Raw genomic sequence first — 20,171 nt, forward strand, 5'->3', positions numbered from 1 at the left:
TATTGATGGTGGACAACCAAGTGGGGATTTCTAGGCTTATCCTATTTTTCAGGGTGTCTGGCATGGAAACTGTGTCTAGGAAGGGAGATTCTCAGTGTGGTGGTGGGGGACTGAGTGGGGCAGGGACTGCACAGCCGCTGAGGGCCTGTCTTTTACTCTCGTGCTCTCTCATTAGCGCTGGTAGTCCAGGAGGCCATGTGGACCATAAAATCTACCACTCTGTTGCTGTAGCCAAATTCATTGTCATACCAGGAAATGAGCTTGACAGAGTGGTCACTGAGAGCAATACCAACTCCAGCGTTGAAGGCGGAAAAGTTGGTGTCATTATTAACACTGGCAGAGACAACCCGGTACTCAGAGTAGCCCAGGATGCTTTTGAGGGGGCCCTCCCACACTTTCTTCACCACCTTCCTGATGTCATTGTATGTGGCAGGTCTCTCCAGATGGCATGTCAGGTCCATGATGGACACATTGGTAGTTGGGGCATAGAAGGCTATGCCAGTGAGTCCTGCTCAGCTTGGAGATGACTTTGCCCACAGCCTTGGCAGCACCAGTAGGTGCAGGAGCAATGTTCTGGAAAGCCCTGTGGCCATTGCACCACAGTTTCCCAAAGAGACTATCAGTAGTCTTCTGGATGTCAGTAATAGCGTGGACATGGTCATGATTCCTCCCATGATGCCAGAGTTGTCATGTATGATCTTCGCCAGTGGTGCTAAACAGTTGGTGGTGCAGAAGGTTTGCTGGCAATTGCGACTTTGTTTTTTGCACTTTTGATGGTTCATGCGCATCACAAACATGGGGACATCGGCAGAGTGGGAAGAGATGATGACCCTTTTGGTTCTTCCTTTTAAATGAGCCCCAGCTTTCTACAAGGTAATGAAAATGCCAGTGGTCTGTACAATATAATCGTGCTGGCATCACCCCATTTGATTTTGGTGGGAACTTGCTCCTGGAAAATGGTTGTGATGTTTTCATTGATGACAAGCTTGCCGTTCTCTACCTTTATTGTACCATGGAACTAGCCATGGGTGGAATCACACTGGAACATATAATATAGTCCATGTAGTTGAGGTGAGTGAAGGGGTCATTGACGGATACAGTATCCACTTTGCCAGAGTTAAAATCAGCCCTGGTGACTAGGGGCCCAGTAAGGCCAAGTCAATCTATCTGGCCTTCACTTTCTTTGTGATGTCTCAGGGTTGGGACAGGTGTTACGTGAGAAGATGTGGCTGTTGAATGGGAGAACAAACTGTAATTTTTTTTAAAGAAAAAAATGAATTATTCATGGTAGTAATTGCATAATTGTTTTTCATTCTAATAGGCTATACTGCAATCATATATTGCTGTAACAAACCATTTCAAAACTTAGTGGTATATCATTTTATTATGCACTGGTTCTACAGTCCAGAATTTGGATGGGGCACAGCAGAGTCAGGTTGTCTTTGGCCCATATTGTCTGGGCCTCAGGTGGAGAAACATGACGTCTGAGGGATGGAGTCATTGAAGGCTTCTTCACTGAGAAATTTGGCTATTGGTCCTAGCAGTCAGCTGGAGTTCGTCAAAACACCTACCCTTAGTCTCTCCCGTATGTGTGTACTGAGCTGCCTCACAGCTTGATGGCTACCTTCTAAGAATGAGCATCTCACAAACAGGTGTCTTAAGAGAGCAAAATGGAAGGAAGCTGCAGCTTCTTAAACCTGGGAATTAGTAGAGTATTACCTCTGCTGTATTCTAATATATGTCAAGCAGTCACTGAAGCCATATTCAAGAGAGAGATCATGCACCTCACCTCTCTATGGAAGGAGTGTAAAAGAATTTTTGTGGCCATGTTGTAAAATTATCCCAGGTCATGACAGTAATGTTGTTTATCATGTAATAATATTTTTTTTTTGAGCTAGTTTTCTTTTTTTTTTTGTTTTTAGACAGTCTTGCTCCGTTGCCCAGGCTGGATTGCAATGGTACAATCTTGGCTCACTGCAACCTCCCCCTCCCAGGTTCAAGCGATTCTCCTGCCTCAGCATCCCGAGTAGCTGGGATTATAGGCTTATGCTACCACACCTGGCTAATTTTTGTATTTTTAGTAGAGACAGGGTTTCACCATGTTGGCTATGCTGGTCTTGAACTCCTGACCTCAGGTGATTGACCAACTCGGCCTCCCAAAGTGCTGGGATTGCAGGTGTGAGCCACTGTGCCTGGCCTGAGCTAGTTTTCAATAATCTGTTAGATTATTTAGATCCTTTTTTTTTTTGAGATGGGAGTTCTCACTCTGTCACCAAGATTAGAGTGCAGTAGTGCGATCTTGGTTCACTGCAGTGTCTGCCTCCCAGGCTCAAGTGATCTTCCCACCTCACCCTCCCAAGTAGCTGGGACCACAGGTCCATGCCACCATGCCTTGTGTGTTTTTGGTAAATACAGGGTTTTACCATGTTGCCCAGGCTGGTTTTTTTTGTTTTGTTTTTGTTTTTTTAAGACAGGGTCTCGCTCTCTTGCCTAGGCTAGAGTACAGTGCCACAATTACAGCTTACGGCAATGTCTGCCCCCTAGGCTCACGTGATTCTCCCACCTCAGACTCCTGAGTAGCTGGTACTACAGGTGTGTGCTACCATATCCAGCTAATTTTTCTATTTTTTGTATCTTTTTGTAGAGGCAGGGTTTTGCCAAGTTGCCCAGGCTGGTTTCAAACTCCTGGCCTCAAGTAATCCTCCCGCCTCGACCTCTCACAGTGCTGGGATTTACAGGTATGAGCCACCACTCCCAGCCTTAAATACTTAAAGCTTTCTTTCATGCTAATGTTTTATCCAAAACATTTTTAATCCCTTGAGAGTATTCTCATAGTTTCCAGAAGAAAAAGTATGGGTTGGTTTTAATAGCTACATTCAGTCAGGAAACATTTTAAATGATTAACTGTTGTACTAGTGGTATGAAATGGATACTAATGTCATTTTTCAGGTGTTTTTTTTTTTTTTTTTTTTGAGACAGAGTTTCGCTCCTGTTGCCCAGGCTGGAGTGCAACCGTGTGGTCTCCATTCACTGCACCCTCTGCCTCCTGGGTTCAAGTGATTCTCCTGCCTCAGCCTCCCGAGTATCTGGGATTACTGGTGCCTGCCACCTCACCCAATACAATAATTTTTGTAATTTTAGTAGAGATGGGGTTTCACCATGTTGGCCAAGCTGGTCTCGGACTCCTGGCCTCAAGTGATCCACCCTCCTCGGCCTCCCAAGATGGTGGGATTACAAGCATGAGCCACTGCACCAGGCCAGTTTTTTATTTTCTTTATCAAAAATTCATTTGTGAGAGTAAGTAATGTGGGTGACATGAATAAGATGAAAACCCTACTCCCCAACAAAGTAGCATTTGAAATGTTGTATTAAGAATTAAGAAGAGGCCGGGCGCGGTGGCTCAAGCCTGTAATCCCAGCACTTTGGGAGGCCGAGGCGGGTGGATCACGAGGTCAAGAGATCGAGACCATCCTGGTCAACATGGTGAAACCCCGTCTCTACTAAAAATACTAAAAATTAGCTGGGCATGGTGGCGTGTGCCTGTAATCCCAGCTACTCAGGAGGCTGAGGCAGGAGAATTGCCTGAACCCAGGAGGCGGAGGTTGCGGTGAGCCGAGATCGCGCCATTGCACTCCAGCCTGGGCAACAAGAGCGAAACTCCGTCTCAAAAAAAAAAAAAAAAAAAATTAAGAAGAGAGTGAAAATACATGTTTTTTTAATTTAAAAGAATGCTATATTTGAGGTTTTTGAACTAAATATAATTTGTTAACTTATAGGGTAATATTACAAGTTAAATACAGGACAGTATTCAAAAGCTGTCCTGTTAATGTATAACAGATAAAGAGATCAGATCTTTTGGGATCTTAAACACAGTAACATGTGATTAATGATTATATTGCAAACCATTTAACTCCTAATACTCATCCCATTGTGCACAGGTCATAGACTGGGCAGTGAGGCAATGAGGGGGTTTCATGACAGCAACATTGTGGTGCTGCCTTAACTTTTTAGGTGACATGTCCTGATCCCCAGACACTGCAGTCCCACACTCTTAAGAAGTTCAGGCAGGTACTCTGTATTTCCTTTTTCCAGTATTCCATCCTCATCCCTTCTGGTTGAGGCTCTGGGAAGTCTAGGGAAAAAAATACTGCAACCAATCAGATAACAGACATGGCTCCAACTAGTCTGTCACTAGACCTAACTGCTCTGGTACAGGCTGGGATGGAAATTGCTTTGTTTTATTTTGTAATTATCTCATCTCCCAATCAAGAGTTTGATATGGTGTCTTAAACAGAATAAGTACTTACTAAATACTTATTTACTTGAAATTCAGTTGTTTCCCCACTTTGTCCCTCTGCCATTTTCTTTTTTTCTCTTTTTGATCAAGGCCTAGCAATGAAATGGCATTGTCAGCCTGCCTCTCTGGACTCTCTGTATCCTCTAGAGAGAATAGGCAGTGAAAGAAGACTTGGCACCAAGGACAGATACTTCAAGTTTTCTTAGTTTTTTTCCCCCTCATTTTACTGTCAGAAGTCAGGAAGAAGTGAAAGCTATACACAGAAGCATTTTGCCAATCATGGGTGGCTAGCTTAGGATGAAAATTGGTCTCCAAGGAAAAGGTTTAAAACATACAAACAAGTGATAAGTACTTGCCAGACCAAACTTAAACCAGCGTGCAAAGGAGTAATCCTGAAATGACTTGGGAAAAATGCCAGCCTTTATTGGATGTTCTTTTAATTTTTACATATTATGAGTTATTTTCAAAATGACAGCAGACAGAAATAACTAAAAGGTTCAGAGCCCGGAATAGTGCTTTTTCTACAGCTGTAAGCTATTTAAAATTCTTCTCATGTTACTGTTTGCTATCCAGATGGCTTTCTGGCACTGGTTCAGTTCCTAGATGTGAGAGCTGTTGGTTAGTTACTCACCAGCACCACCACACACTTGTACAGTTTGGCTCATGACTCACTCTCATTGCAGTTACATGTGGGTACTCTGCTACGCAAGCAGTCATTCCTGATTGTCATGACGGTACTTGTAAACAAGAACCAGAATTGATTGGTTACCATTTCTGAAGGGAAGATTTGTAGACATTCAAAAGCACTCACCCCAGTTAGTCTGTTGGACCCATCTCTACTCTTTGGAGTGAGAAACAGAAGCAGTCATCCAGACAATGAAACTTTTGTCTAAAATATATACTTGGATGATAGGTGCAAAAGTGTATCCAGTGAGCCACAATTATTTGGATATTTGCTTTACTTTCATACTGTTACCTAAAGTGATTGAAAAACAAAACAAAAAAAACACCCCACCTCTTATGAAAGAAGTCAGATTGGTAGGAGGTTTGGGAGAGGGTTGCTATCTGAAAGAGACAAACAAGGAATCTCCTGAAATGCTGGCAGTATTCTATTTCTTAATCTGGATAGCGGCTTTGCTTTGCAGGAGATACTTGCTTTCTAAAAATTCATTGAACTGTACAGTTATATGTTGGATATTTTTGTTTATGCATTATTAGCAAAAATGTTTAAAAACAGAACTTGCTCTCCTATAATGCTCCTATAATACAGGAAAATTCTCTTAGTAGTTCAAAGTTCTCTAGCCTTTGAAAATTCTCTTCAAAGGCTAGAGAAGGTCTCTATATTATGTAGTAGATATTGGTAGTAAGTCTTTGTCCTATTAATTTTATCTCTGTCCTATTAATTTTATCTATTTAGGGAAATAATCATTTTTACCTTAAAACATGGTTATTGTCAAACAATGATTAAAATAGCTTAACAATTAGTGACAGTTCCCATGTCCCAAATACTGTTCACTTCAATGGGTTTCAGCAAGGGGTACAGAAGGTGAGGAGAGAAGGCAGTGGGGATGAAATATATTTTTCTTGGAAACATATATATCCATTCGGAATAACTTATCTCTTGCTGACGTTAGGGGTAAACATGATTGAACATTTAGATTAGAAAAGAGGAAGGTAGACTAAAAACTAGAAATCTGAAGAGTTTTATTAGCATTGCTTAATAAAAAGTTATGTATTTGGAAGAATACTTTAATTTTATTATTTTATAATTTTTTTCATTTTAAAGACTTTATTAAGTAATTTTTTTTTTTTTGGGAGACGGAGTTTTCGCTCTTGTTACCCAGGCTGGAGTGCAATGGCGCGATCTCGGCTCACCGCAACCTCCACCTCCTGGGTTCACGCAATTCTCCTGCCTCAGCCTCCTGAGTGGCTGGGATTACAGGCACGCGCCACCATGCCCAGCTAATTTTTGTATTTTTAGTAGAGACAGGGTTTCACCATGTTGACCAGGATGGTCTTGATCTCTTGACCTCTTGATCCACCCGCCTCGGCCTCCCAAAGTGCTGGGATTACAGGCTTGAGCCACCGCGCCCAGCCTATTAAGTAATTTTAAATGGCATGTTTTAAAGAGGCTAGCTGTATATTTTGGAATAATAGAGTGATATGACTTTTTTTTTTTTTTTCGCTTTTGTTACCCAGGCTGGAGTGCAGTGGCGCAATCTCGGCTCACCGCAACCTCTGCCTCCTGGGTTCAGGCAATTCTCCTGCCTCAGCCTCCTGACTTATTTTTTATTAATTTTTTTATCAGCTCTTTTAGTTTGATGAAATAATACCAGTAATGTCCTCTCTCCGCATTGAAGTACCAGTGTTATGGATTATATTTTTTCTTTTCTTTTTTTTATGGATTATATATCTAAATTTATATTAGATAAATTTGGATAAATTTATCCTTTTTTTTTTCTTTGACAGTATCTCACTCTGCTGCCCAGGCTGGAGTGCAGTGGAGTGATATTGACTCACTACAACTTCTGCCTTCTAGGTTCAAGTGATTCTCCTACCTTAGGCTTCCAAGTAGGTGAGTGCCTGACAACACGCCTATTTTTTTAATTTTTAGTAGAGACAGGGTTTCATCACATTGGCCAGGCTGGTCTTGAACTCCTGCCCTCTAGTGATCTGCCCACCTCAGTCCCCGCAAAGTGCTGGGATTACAGGTGTGAGCCACCACACCTGGCCTGTGTTTACAAATACTAATAAGCACATATATATTAAGAATAAAAGCCGGACCTGTAATCTCAGCACTTTGGGAGGCCAAGGCAGGTGGATCTCTTGAGGTTAGGAGTTCAAGACCAGCCTGGCCAATGTGATGAAACCCTGTCTCTATTAGCCAGTTGTGGTGGCAGGCACCTGTAGTCCAGCTACTCCAGAGGCTGAGGCAGGAGAATCACTTGCACCTGGGAGGTGGAGGTTGCAGTGAGCCAAGATAATGCCATATCGCATTCCAGCGTGGGTAACAGAACGAGACTCCATCTCAAAAACAAAACAAAACAAAGAAAACCCCAAAAATGAATAGCCAGGTCCTTTGGCTAATGCTTATAATCCCAACACTTTGGGAGGCCAAGGTGGGAGGATTGCTTGAGCTCAGGAGTTCAAGACCAGCCTGGGGAATATGTAGCGGAACCTTGTCTTTAGTAAAAAACAAAAACAAAAACATCAAAAGAATGAGCTGGGCATGGTGGTGGTGTGTGCTTCCAGTCCTAGCTACTCAGGAAGCTGAAGTGGGAGAATTGCTCAAGTCTGGGAGGTCAAGGCTGCAGTAAGCTATGATCATGCCACTGCATTGCAGCCTGCTCAGCAGAGTAAGACCCTGTCTTATAAATACATACATACATACATACATACATACAAATTTAAAAAATAGAGACTAAATTGCCAAATTCTAACCTAAGTCCTTCCTTTGGACCCACTCAAAGTGTCCGGAATAATAGAACTTTAAAGGAGTGTATAAATTGTATACCATTGTTAAAGGTACACCGAATAAAAGAAACAGCTATTTTATAGTTACTTTTGAACTGTATGAGTGTCTTTCCTTCCACCCTTAATTGCTGTGCATTAGGTTGTACTTACAGTTTTTTTCTTTTAACTTTAAACACATTTCTAGCCGGGCACGGTGGCTCACGCCTGTAATCCCAACACTTTGGGAGGCCGAGGCAGGTGGATCACAAGGTCAAGAGATCGAGACCATCTTGGTCAACATGGTGAAACCCCGTCTCTACTCAAAATACAAAACATTAGCTGGGCATGGTGGCGCGTGCCTGTAATCCCAGCTACTCGGGAGGCTGAAGCAGGAGAATTGCCTGAACCCAGGAGGCGAAGGTTGCGGTGAGCCGAGATCACGCCATTGCACTCCAGCCTGGGTAACAAGAGCGAAACTCCGTCTTAAAGAAAAAAAAAACAAGGCCGGGTGCGGTGGCTCAAGCCTGTAATCCCAGCACTTTGGGAGGCCGAGGCAGGTGGATCACAAGGTCAAGAGATCGAGACCATCCTGGTCAACATGGTGAAACCCCGTCTGTACTAAAAATACAAAAAAAAATTAGCTGGGCATGGTGGCGTGTGCCTGTAATCCCAGCTACTCAGGAGGCTGAGGCAGGAGAATTGCCTGAACCCAGGAGGCGGAGGTTGCGGTGAGCCGAGATCGCGCCATTGCACTCCAGCCTGGGTAACAAGAGGGAAACTCTGTCCCAAAAAAAAAAAAAAAACAAAACACAATTCTAATTATAATGTGTATACTACTTTATATTTGGAATTTTTTTCATGTTATTTCTAAACATTGCCACATACACTTGATAAACTTGAATTTAAATGACTGCACCAAGTGGATGCCATCAGGTAGGTCATTTATGCTATCTTAATTTTTCATATTCTTATGTTTTGCTTTATACATGAAACTTTTTCTGTATTCAGGTTTGTAAATAGATACATTCTAGAACTGGAATTACCAAGTGAGCAGGTATAAACTTTTTCAAGGCTCAGTGCCTTTTGCAATTTTTTTTTTTTTTTGAGATTGGGTCATGCTCTGTTGCCTGTGCTGGAGTGTGGTGCTGCAAACAGGGCTCATTGTAGCCTCCACCTTCTGTGCTCAAGAGAAGGAGATCCTCCTACCTCAGCCTCTTCAGTAACTGGGACCACAGGCGTGTGCCACCACACCCAACTAATTTTAAAATTTTTTTGTAGAGACGTGGTCTCTCTCTGTTGCCCAGGCTGGTGTCGATGTTTTGTGAAAGCAGTTAGAGTGCCACCTTTGATTTGAGAGGATAAATTTAAATGTATTTTATTATAAATGATATGGTATATAATGTTTTAGTAATTTTTTTTTTTTGAAACGGAGTCTAACTCTGTTTCCTGGGTTGGAGTGCAGTGGTGTGATCTCGGCTCACTGCAACCTCCACTTACCGGGTTCAAACAATTCTCCTGCCTCAGCCTCCTGAGTAGCTGGGATTTCAGGTGCCCACCATCTACATCCAGTTTTTTGTATTTTTAGTAGAGATGGGGTTTCACCATGTTGGCCAGGCTGGTCTCAAACTCCTGACCTCATGATTCACCTGCCTTACCCTCCCAAAGTGCCAGGATTACAGGCATGAGCCACTGTGCCTGGCCAGCAATTCTTTAACAGTTTGTGAAATTACTTTAAAAATAGCTCTTACATAGAATTATAGCAATTATGAAATAATCACCTTTAGAAAATAAAGTTCTATATTGTTCAGTTTTTAAGTGCCCAGTGTAATGCATGTTTAACCATAAACGCATCAACAGTTAGAGCTGATTTGTTGTCTTTGAGCAATGTTGGGGGTAGGGACCAAAGCCCAGATGAATCAAGATCCCATACCTTAAGTTGCCTCTGAATGAAACCTAAAGTTATAATATGTGGCTGGGCGCGGCGGTGGCTCATACCTTCAATCCCAGCACTTTGGGAGGCTGAGGTGGGTGGATCACGAGATCAGGAGTTTAAGCCTAGCCCAGCCACTATGGTGAAACCCTGTCTCTACTAAAAACAAAAAAAATTAGCCTGGGGCCGGGCGCGGTGGCTCAAGCCTGTAATCCCAGCACTTTGGGAGGCTGAGGGGGGCGGATCACGAGGTCAAGAGATCGAGACCATCCTGGTCAACATGGTGAAACCCCGTGTCTACTAAAAATACAAAAAATTAGCTGGGCATGGTGGCGCGTGCCTGTAATCCCAGCTACTCAGGAGGCTGAGGCAGAAGAATTGCCTGAACCCAGGAGGCGGAGGTTGCGGTGAGCCGAGATCGCGCCATTACACTCCAGCCTGGATAACAAGAGCGAAACTCTGTCTCAAAATAAATAAATAAATAAAATAAAATTAGCCTGGTATAGTGGCAGGCACCTGTAATCTCAGCTACTTGGGAGGCTGAGGCAGAGAATTTCTTCAACCTAGGAGGTGAAGGTTGCAGTGAGCCGAGATTGCGCCACTGCACTCCAGCCTGGGTGATAGAGTGAGACTCCGTCTCAAAAAAAAAAAAAAAAAAAGTAATGTTTTTTTCTTTTATATTTAAAAAACAGTCTCTTTTTGGGTATCTCCTATGATTTTCTAAAGTTGTTTTTGGTTGAATTTATTCACCTATAGAACAGATTTATGTTGTTTTCTGCTTATCACTAAAGAAGTAGTCCAGTGGTTCTCCTGGCACATTGTTGGGGAAGCTGATACCTTTTAAATTCTTTCCTCTTTCTGCCAGTGAACAATCAGCAGGGTATGTGTTATAATTACAGTTAAAGGGTTTAGTTGAACTAATTGTCACTGCTGAAGTTCCTGTGCCCTCTGATAGCTTCCTTGAAAAGTTTTCATAGTTTAAAAACTCTGCTTCTCCTCAGCCTTTGATCTCTTGCTTTGATGCTTAAACAGAAGGATAATACAAGGCTGAGAATCTTGCCAAGCAAGGTAGGCCTGTGAAGGATATTTTCTTTTTTTTTTTTTTTTTTTTTTTTGAGATGGAGTTTCGCTCTTGTTACCCAGGCTGGAGTGCAATGGCGCGATCTCGGCTCACCGCAACCTCTGCCTCCTGGGTTCAGGCAATTCTCCTGCCTCAGCCTCCTGAGTAGCTGGGATTACAGGCACGTGCCACCATGCCCAGCTAATTTTTTTGTATCTTTAGTAGAGATGGGGTTTCACCATGTTGACCAGGATGGTCTCGATCTCTTGACCTCGTGATCCACCCGCCTCGGCCTCCCAAAGTGCTGGGATTACAGGCTTGAGCCACCGCGCCTGGCAGGATATTTTCTTTAAAGACAAAAATAAAAAAGAAAAGGGGGCAAAAAAGTATGCTAATTGGTTGGGGAAAAAAAATCTGACTTTTGGGCCTGACTCTGTCTTTGTGTATTCCTAGATAATTTACTTGAACTCTCAGCTTTAGTTTTCTTATCTTTAAAATGGATACGGTCTGTAACTGCTAAGATACCTCCAACTTGAAACTCCGATTCACTTCTCTCAGGCTGAACTGTTTGTGTGGTCCTATAAAATAAGAGTGACTAAGGGAGAGAGAAACCAGAATATATTTTATTTTCAACTTAGTGGCAATAATATAATTTTCTTCAAAATATATCTACAGATATATTGGTTACCAATCAGTGTGTTACCTCATTTTTTCAAAGTAGTATGTTACAGTTTTAAGTCTGACAAAGCACATGCTATTTTAATTGCAGCACAGCGTATCTTGTGAGTATGCCCTCTTCCTCAATTCTTTTCTTCCGTTCTGCACAAAAAACTCTGAAGAGTTACATGTCAACTTGTGGTTTTAGTTTGACTATCCCATTAGTAAATTTGATACTAAAGATACTGAAAACTGAGAGCTAGTTATACTGGACTTACATTCCTCTAGTTTTCTTTACTTAGAGCTTCTTTACCCTTCAAGAATTAGCCAAAAACAGCATAGCCAAATATAGGAAACATCACTGATTGGCAGATAGAAATGTATACTATTTTGTTCATTACATTTAAAAACAGGATAAATTATGGAGATTCTGTTGCTGCTTTGAGAAATAGTAGTGATGGTAGTGGTGAACTGTCTACAGTGGCTGCTGCCATCACCCCAGCTGCAGCAAGGAGGTGTGGCCAGGGTTGCATGCTCTGTGGAGGTAACAGGAGCTGGGAGCCCCAACCCTTCCAGGCTGGTGGGGTGGGAGTTTTCCCAGGTGCAGCAGCAGCCACCCAAACTGTGGCTGCAGACCCACGCCTCTTGCTGCATGGAGCAGGCAGGAGCACACCTCTTGTCCCCCAACTCCAGCCCCTTCTCTCCCATGATAATGCAGCTGCCCAACCCAGGCATCCCTACACTCCTTAGGGGCCCAAGAAGGCCTGCCTTGTCCTTGGAGACTTGGAAGGAAATGCCTGCTTCCACTGTCTGGCTTTTCCCTGCTGTGGGCACCCACACCGACCTTGGAGCAGAGTCGGGGTCAAGCCCAGGTGCTGTCACAGTCCGGGCAGTGTGCACATGCTTGGGGTAGTGTTGGCACGCCAGTCCCCTGCCATCTTGGCCCCTTCCAGATTTTGGGCGTCAATGAGCACTGGAGGGAAGCTGAAAGGAGACTGAGGGCAGCTTGGCACTGACCTGTAGGTGGTACCTACAACCTGGGCACCATGAATGGCAGCAGGAGGCAGACAGGTTCCTGGGTGGAAGGGGGTTGGGTCCCTAAAGAGGCTCCACCTTCAGGACAGGGAGGATGTGAAGGCTGGGGGCCAGGCTGCCAGTCTCATGGACTAGAGCGAGAACTTGTAGTGCCTTTTCTGGGCCCTCTCATGGCTGCCTGTGGGCCAGTTGGCATACCGTCCTCCCCTCTGAGGCCCAGAAAAGCCCCAGGCTCAGCTAGAGCTGAGCAGACATCAGGACGATCAGCTTCAGAGAGGAGCTACCCACTCTAGGTCCTTCTCTGAGCTGTTATCACTCATTAAAGCTCCTCTTTGACTTGCTCACCCTCCTCTTGCCTGCGTACCTCATTCTTCTGGGGGCAGGACAAGAACTTGGAACCTGCCGAATGAGGCTAAAAGAGCTGTAACACAAACAGGTTTGAAACATGCCCTTTGTTTGTCACATTGCAGGCGAAGAGGAGAGAAGAGCTGCAGCCCTTTGGGGAGCTCAGACCTGGGAGCACCCTGAGCCAAGACTGTGACTCCCTCTTTGGGGCCCCTGGGTTCCTGGCATCTCCAAGCTTCTAGGAGTCACCATGTCCCCTCAGTGCCAGCTGTGGAAGCTGCTCTCCAGCTATAGCCTCGTGGAGAGCTGGTGCCTGTACTGGCACCTGGAGCTGCCCGACACACTGCAGCAGCTGGCGTGTCTGGCTGTGCAGTGGCTGGACCCCACACTTGCTCACATACCCATCACTGCTCCATACAGTCTCCCTTGTCAGACATGGGATCCATTCCCATAGTGAGAGTCAAATGTAGCCTGCTAGGCCAAGTGAGTGGAATGAGCCCAGCAGGCCCTGTCAAAACTAAGGCAAAGGCACCACTGGCCACAGAGGTTTCTGGCCAGAAAACAACACCCCAAAGATCCTGAAACAGTAGGAATTGTTTTAGAGCAGTGGTTCTGAAAGTGGACTGTGTGAAGCCACCATAAGATACTTTTGAAATTTGTTGGGTTATGATTTTGTTCTTGTTGGCACAGTAATTGAGGGCAGTGCTACTGTAAGATAATGGATAATCAGATAGCGTACAGTGCCCTGGACAGTTTTGTACAACAAAAGAAGTGTCTTGTATGAACATGATTTTTAAATTTTCTACAGATAGTCATGTATTTGAAAAGCCTGTTATTTTAGTTTTTTTGTTTGTTTGTTTGATACAGACTCTTTCTCTGTCACCCAGGCTGGAGTGCAGTGGCACAATCTCAGCTAACTGCAACCTCTGCCTCCTGGGCTCAAGCAATTCTCCTGCCTTAGCTTTCCAAGTAGGTGGGATTACAGACGTGTGCCACCATGCTTGGCTAATTGTTGTATTTTTAGAAGAGATTGGGTTTCACCATGTTGGCCAGGCTGGTCTCAAACTCCTGACCTCAGGTGATCTACCCACCTTGGCCTCCCAGCATGCTGGGATTATAGGCGTGAGCCACTACACCTGGCTGAAAGCCTGTTTGTTAATTACCTGAGCCTAGAGTTGAGCTCTACATTACATGCTAACATAATACAAAGTATGTTTTACATTATTTTAATAAATTGATTTTTTTATTTTGGAAAAATCATGGCACCAGTGGCAGTGGCATTTGTAGTATTTACTCATCAATGTAATACATCTGAATCAATCTACATTTGCAGTTGTCATATCCATGGGGATTATATGTATATGCAAGCCTCTGACTACTTCACCAAGTAGTAGTGTGGTCATATCCAAGCATTCATGTACTGAGATTTATATTATTATCTTTATTTCTTCTTAATCTTACAGTTAGGATGTTATATGGATTTAATTTTAAATTAAGCATACATATATTGCATTAATAATTTCATTTCAAATTACTAATGTATTTATAAAATATTTATTTAAAAAGGGAATACTGAGTTGGACACGGTAGCTGACACCTGTAATCCCAGCACTTTGGGAGGCTGAGGTGGGTAGATCACCTGAGGTCAGGAGTTTGAGACCAGCCTGGCCAACATGGGGAAACCCTGTCTCTGCTAAAAATGCAAAACATTAGTCCAGCATGGTGGTAGGTGCCTGTAATCACATCTACTCAAGAGACAGGCAGGAGAATTACTGAACCCAGGAGGCAGAGGTTGCAGTGAGCCGAGATTGCGCCATTGCACTGCAGCCTGGTCGTCAAGAGTGAAACTCCATCTCACAATAAAAAAAAAAAAAAAGAAAAAAGAAAGAAAGAAAGAAAAGGGAATACTGAGTATGCCAGAATGGAAAACCATTCTTCTGGAGAATATTTAGCTTAATACTATATATCTCCCTTGATTGTTTACAAAGTCTAACAGCCACCTTAACTCAGATATTAGTAAATTGCTAATGACAATATCAAGGTAGACAATATCAATGTGTAACCTTGCAGTATTCCCTTTGATGATTTAGTCCTGGTTGGGAAAAACATTTCTAGGTCTTTAAACACAGTAATGCTGCTTTATAGTCGTCTTCAATGTCTTGTTGAATCATTAGAGTATTTCTGAATCAATTGATACTTTAAATGTGAGGGTTTTGTCCTTGAAATTGTAGGTAGGGGAATCGATTTTGGAGATTGGTGTGATGTTTCTTTGTAAGCGAGGAAGGATTTTTAAGCATGGGCAACTGTACAACTAAAGGATAAAACTTTATGATGCACCTAAAGATGGCACAAGAAAGGTACTTAGCCTTTGCAGTGTTTTTTGCCATTAAAACAATTTTAAGACATTTTTTTTTTTTTCTGAGACGGAGTTTCGCCCTTGATACCCAGGCTGGAGTGCAATGGCGCGATCTCGGCTCACTACAACCTCCGTCTCCTGGGTTCAGGCAATTCTCCTGTCTCAGCCTCCTGAGTAGCTGGGATTACAGGCACGCGCCACCATGCCCAGCTAATTTTATGCACTTTTAGTAGAGACGGGGTTTCACCATGTTGACCAGGATGGTCTCGATCTCTCGACCTCGTGATCCACCCGCCTTGGCCTCCCAAAGTGCTGGGATTACAGGCGTGAGCCACCGCGCCCGGCTAAGACATTTTAATTATGAAATATAGCACACATATAGAAAAGTGCATAAAATATAAATGTATAGTTTAGTGAATTATTCTGAAATGAGTTTTTGTATGATTTTCTTTCTTTCTTTCTTTTTTTTTTTTGAGATGGAGTTTCACTCGTTACCCAGGCTGGAGTGCAATGGCGCGATCTCGGCTCACCGCAACCTCCGCCTCCTGGGTTCAGGCAATTCTTCTGCCTCAGCCTCCTGAGTAGCTGGGATTACAGGCACGCACCACCATGCCCAGCTAATTTTTTGTATTTTTAGTAGAGATGGGGTTTCACCATGTTGACCAGGCTGGTCTCGATCTCTTGACCTCGTGATCCACCCGCCTTGGCCTCCCAAAGTGCTGGGATTACAGGCGTGAGCCACTATGCCCGGCATATTATTTTCTTTATATTAAAAATAATTTTTAGACTGAGTGCAGTGGCTCACGCCTGTAATCCCAGCACTTTGGGAGGCCGAGGTGGGTGGATCACGAAGTCAGGAGTTCAAGACCAGCCTGGCCAAGATGGTGAAACCTCGTCTCTACTAAAAATAGGAAAAGTAGCCAGGCATGGTGGCGGGCATCTGTAATCACAGCTACTCAGCAGGCTAAGGCAGAAGAATCGCTTGAACCAGGGAGGCGGAGGTTGCAGTGAGCTGAGATTGTGCCACTGCAATCCAGCCTGGATGACAGAGTGAGACTCCATCTCAAAAAAAAAAAAAAACGTAAATTTATGGTTATCCTTTTGACATCATGGGAGTTCCTCAGCCTATCTAAACTTAAGAGAGGGTGCCATATCCTCTCTTGAAAACTTAGCAATTTTATAGTCAAACATTCGTTAAAAATGTGTGTCATTGTCAGAAACACCTGTAAAGTTCCTGGGATTGCAACACAGTGAGGGTGCCATATTTAAGTTATAGGTGACACCTATTCTATGTTCCTCTTCACATGACAGGAATTTAAGTATTGGAGACATGGTAGCAGTAGGCTAAGCGTAATCTATGCAATAGAATTTTATATGTTTGTTAATATTTTTTACTTTATTTTTTTAAGAAAAGATACATGGGCTACCTGAAGTATAGGTTGAGATTTTGTAAAACCACGTATGAATAGATTTGAATATCTGAGTTGAGTCATTTCAACTTTCTTTCTTTCTCTATCTGCCTGCCCCTGCCACATCTCACTCTTCCTTCCGTCTCACTCTGTTGCCCAGGCTAGAGTGCAGAGGCTTGATCATAGCTCATATATCAGCCTCAACCTCCTGGGCTCAAGTGATCCTCCTGCCTTAGCCTCCCTAGTAGCTGGGACCACAGGTGCATGCCACTACTCTTGGCAAATTTTTTTGTTTTTATTAGACAGGGTCTCATTACATTGCACAGGCTGGTCTTGAGCTTCTGGGCTCAAGTAATTCTCCTGCCTTGGCCTCCCAAAAGTGCTGGGATTACAGACGTGAGCTACCACTCCTGGCCTCATAACTCATTTTAGATATAATTGTTTCATCAAGAAATTTTTATATCTCCCATAATGCATTTTGTCTAATGGCTTAGAAGTGTAGAATTTTATATCTTGGAAGTTGATGCTATAGGATGGGAGTGCTGGTAAGATGCAGTCAGTCTCTTTGAAAAGATTGCTGCTCTGGGCACTATGCCTCAGATGCCTTACCATTTCCAGTGTCTTGTAAGGGTGAGCTCCAGAGTTTTATTTTTCTAATTTCATGCTCTTTTATTAGTATTATATTAATTGGATGATTTGGTTTCAGATCTGAGAGTCTTGACAAAAATCTGTGTTTAAGAAACCAGGGCCATGTACTGGTTTATCATGATTCTAATTCCGTGATAGATGGCTGATGTTTCATAAACCCTCCTCAATTTTAAATGCTAACTTTTGGGCCAGACATTTCTCAAATAAATGAATAAATAAATAAATGCTAACTTGATTTTTCTCTCAGCTTTTGTTGGTGACTCTTGGTTAGACATAGTACCTGATCTGACTTGTTCAGTAGTTGGCTTTCCCCTCTGTTTGTGCATGGTGGCATTTGAATATAAGTAAAGTATGGGTTTTTTAAAAAATCTTTTTTTTTTTTTTTTTTTTTTTGAGGCAGAGTCTCACTCTGTCACCCAGCTGGAGTGCAGTGATGCAATCTCGGCTAATTGCATCCTTCACCTTCTGGGTTCAAGCAATTCTTCTGCCTCAGCCTCCCCGGTAGCTGGGATTACAGGTGCCTGCCACCACACCTGGCTTTTTTTTTTTTTTTTTTTTTGGTATTTTTAGTAGAGACAAGGTTTCACTGTGTTGCCCAGGCTGGTCTTGAACTCCAGGGCTCAAGCAGTTCATTTGCGTTGGCCTCCGAAGTGCTGAGATTATAGACTGAGTCACCACACTTGGCCCCGCAGAGTATAGTCTTTCTTTATAAGTTAATACAGCATGTTTTCATTCAGCAAATGCTTATTGAATGCCTGTACTTGCAAGATTGAGAAGCTCACCAAATCTTCAAAGCCTGCTCTGAAGTGATTTGCTTGATTTTAGGACTAGTGCCTTAATAACACCTGTAGTGACTGTGTAGTTTTGTTTGTGTTTATGGAAGTTTATTGGTTTAAGAGTTCCTTAGTATAGAGACCTTTCCATATACTGTGATGAAAAACAGTAATTTAAAAAGCATGTTGACAATGACTGAATCCTCTGATCAGTTGCAGTATGGCTAAAAGTGAGACCACCAGACATTCTGTATCTCCTCAAGGAACTTACAATGAATTCATATTTAAATTTCCCAGATTATTTCAAAGATAGTTTTGTTTTTTGTTGTTGTTGTTGTTTTGAGGTGGATTTTTGCTCTTGTCACCCAGGCTGGAGTACAGTCCCTACTCACTGCAATCTCCACCTCCTGGGTTCAAACGATTCTCCTGCCTCAGCCTCCTGAGTAGATGGGATTACAGGCATGGGCCATGCCTGGCTAATTTTTTTGTATTTTTAGTAGAGCCAGGGTTTCACCGTGTCAGTCAGGCTGGTCTCAAACTCCTGACCTCAGTTGATCCACCTGCCTCAACCTCCCAAAGTACTGGGATTACAGCCGTGAGCCACCATGCCTGGCCCCAAAATAGTTTTTTTATAGTTGATTTGTTCCAACTAACGTTGGATTTGGCTGTGTCTCCTAAGTGTTTTTTAAATTCTTTAACAGTCTTTCTACCATCTTCTTCCTCCCTTTCTTGTTATTGATAACCTGGAGAAACCATATCATTTGTTTTATTGAAGATGCCACATTCTCTACTTGGCTGTCTGCTTCCTTAAAGTATTTAACTTCTTTCTCTGTTTCCTGAAAAGTGGCACATAGATCAGATCTAAAGGCTTGATTTAAGTTTATTTTGTGTGAGTGGTAAGTAGTGACTATTGCATTTCATGAGGAGACACATAATGTCTGATAGTCCCACTTTTAGGGATGCTAAGATAGATCAGGGGATTCATGTAGTGTCAATAAGACAGACACATCATAAAGTTCCTTCTCCTTTCACCTCATTATTATTTGTGTCTTTAGCATCCATTAGTGATCATTGCCTAGATCTATTAGTTCATTAGCAGTTGCAAAATTGTGATTTTCTAATTTATTGTTCATTTTGCATTTATTAGCTAAAGAAGTTCTAAAAATTATTTTTTATTTTTATATTTTTTAATATTTTTATTGTTTTATGTGTTAAGATCAGGTCTTACTTGTTGTCCAGGCTGGAGTGCAGTGGTACTATTTTAGTTCACTGCAGCCTTGGATTCTTGGGCTCAAGTGATTTGTTCCAACTAACATTGGATTTGGCCTCAGTCTCCAGTGCCACCACACCTGGCCAATTTTTTATGTTTTTTTATAGATAGGAAGTCTTGTTTGTTGCCCATGCTGGTCTCAAACTCCTGGACTCAAGTAGTTCACCCACTTCAGCCTCCCAAAGTGACAGTATTATAGACATGGGCCCCTGTGCCTGGCCTCCTGTTTCTTTTGATATGACACTTTCATTTATTGCATAATTGTTAAGTGAACCTCAAGTTTATTTAACTTCAGTGTTCATGTTCTTCCAACTATTATTGTTGTATCTTCTTGAAGGAAGCCCTTAAGGAATAGGTAAGACCTAAATGGCACTATTAAAGGGTGCATTTATTGGGATAGGGTTTTCATATGAGGAGTTTATTCCTCATGTGAACAAAGGTCTAGCAGTAGGAAGGCAGAAGGCACTTTGACACCAGTCCTGGTCTGTGGAGTGATGGGCTAGCAGGAAAAATAGGCCAGAGAAATAGCACAAGGGGCCTTGCCACCTGTGTTGAGGGATTTGGTGTTTTTAATGCTTAGGGGAGGGGCTGTGAGGTTGATAGAAAATTGTTCTTAGGCCGGGCACGGTGGCTCATGCCTGTAATCCCAGCACTTTGGGAAGCCGAGGCGGGTGGATCACGAGGTCAAGAGATCGAGACCATCCTGGTCAACATGGTGAAACCCCGTCTCTACTAAAAAAATACAAAAAATTATCTGGACATGGTGGTGCGTGCCTGTAGTCCCAGCTACTCAGGAGGCTGAGGCAGGAGAATTGCCTGAACTCAGGAGGTGGAGGTTGCGGTGAGCTGAGATCGTGCCTTTGTACTCCAGCCTGGGTAACAAGAGTGAAACTCCATCTCAAAAAAAAAGAAAAAAGAAAATTGTTCTTGTTGAGAGA

The 20,171-nt window shown here is 42.9% G+C and overlaps 1 protein-coding gene across 7 annotated transcripts in view; it reads left to right on the forward strand.

Annotated features, from left to right (window-relative positions):
* PIK3CB (phosphatidylinositol-4,5-bisphosphate 3-kinase catalytic subunit beta) overlaps positions 1 to 20,171 on the forward strand; it is a 254,144-nt gene that overhangs the window by 121,131 nt on the left and 112,842 nt on the right. Inside the window, exon 3 of one of the 7 annotated variants that reach the window (XM_074405844.1) lies at positions 2,645 to 2,738. The exons of the other annotated variants lie outside the window; for them this stretch is intronic. The gene's annotated coding sequence lies outside the window, so the exon portion shown is untranslated. The remainder of the gene's footprint in view (positions 1 to 2,644; positions 2,739 to 20,171) is intronic. 7 annotated transcript variants of the gene reach the window in all.

The sequence above is a fragment of the Saimiri boliviensis genome, chromosome 9, assembly GCF_048565385.1.
Source record: "Saimiri boliviensis isolate mSaiBol1 chromosome 9, mSaiBol1.pri, whole genome shotgun sequence".
Classification (NCBI taxonomy): Eukaryota; Metazoa; Chordata; class Mammalia; order Primates; family Cebidae; genus Saimiri; species Saimiri boliviensis.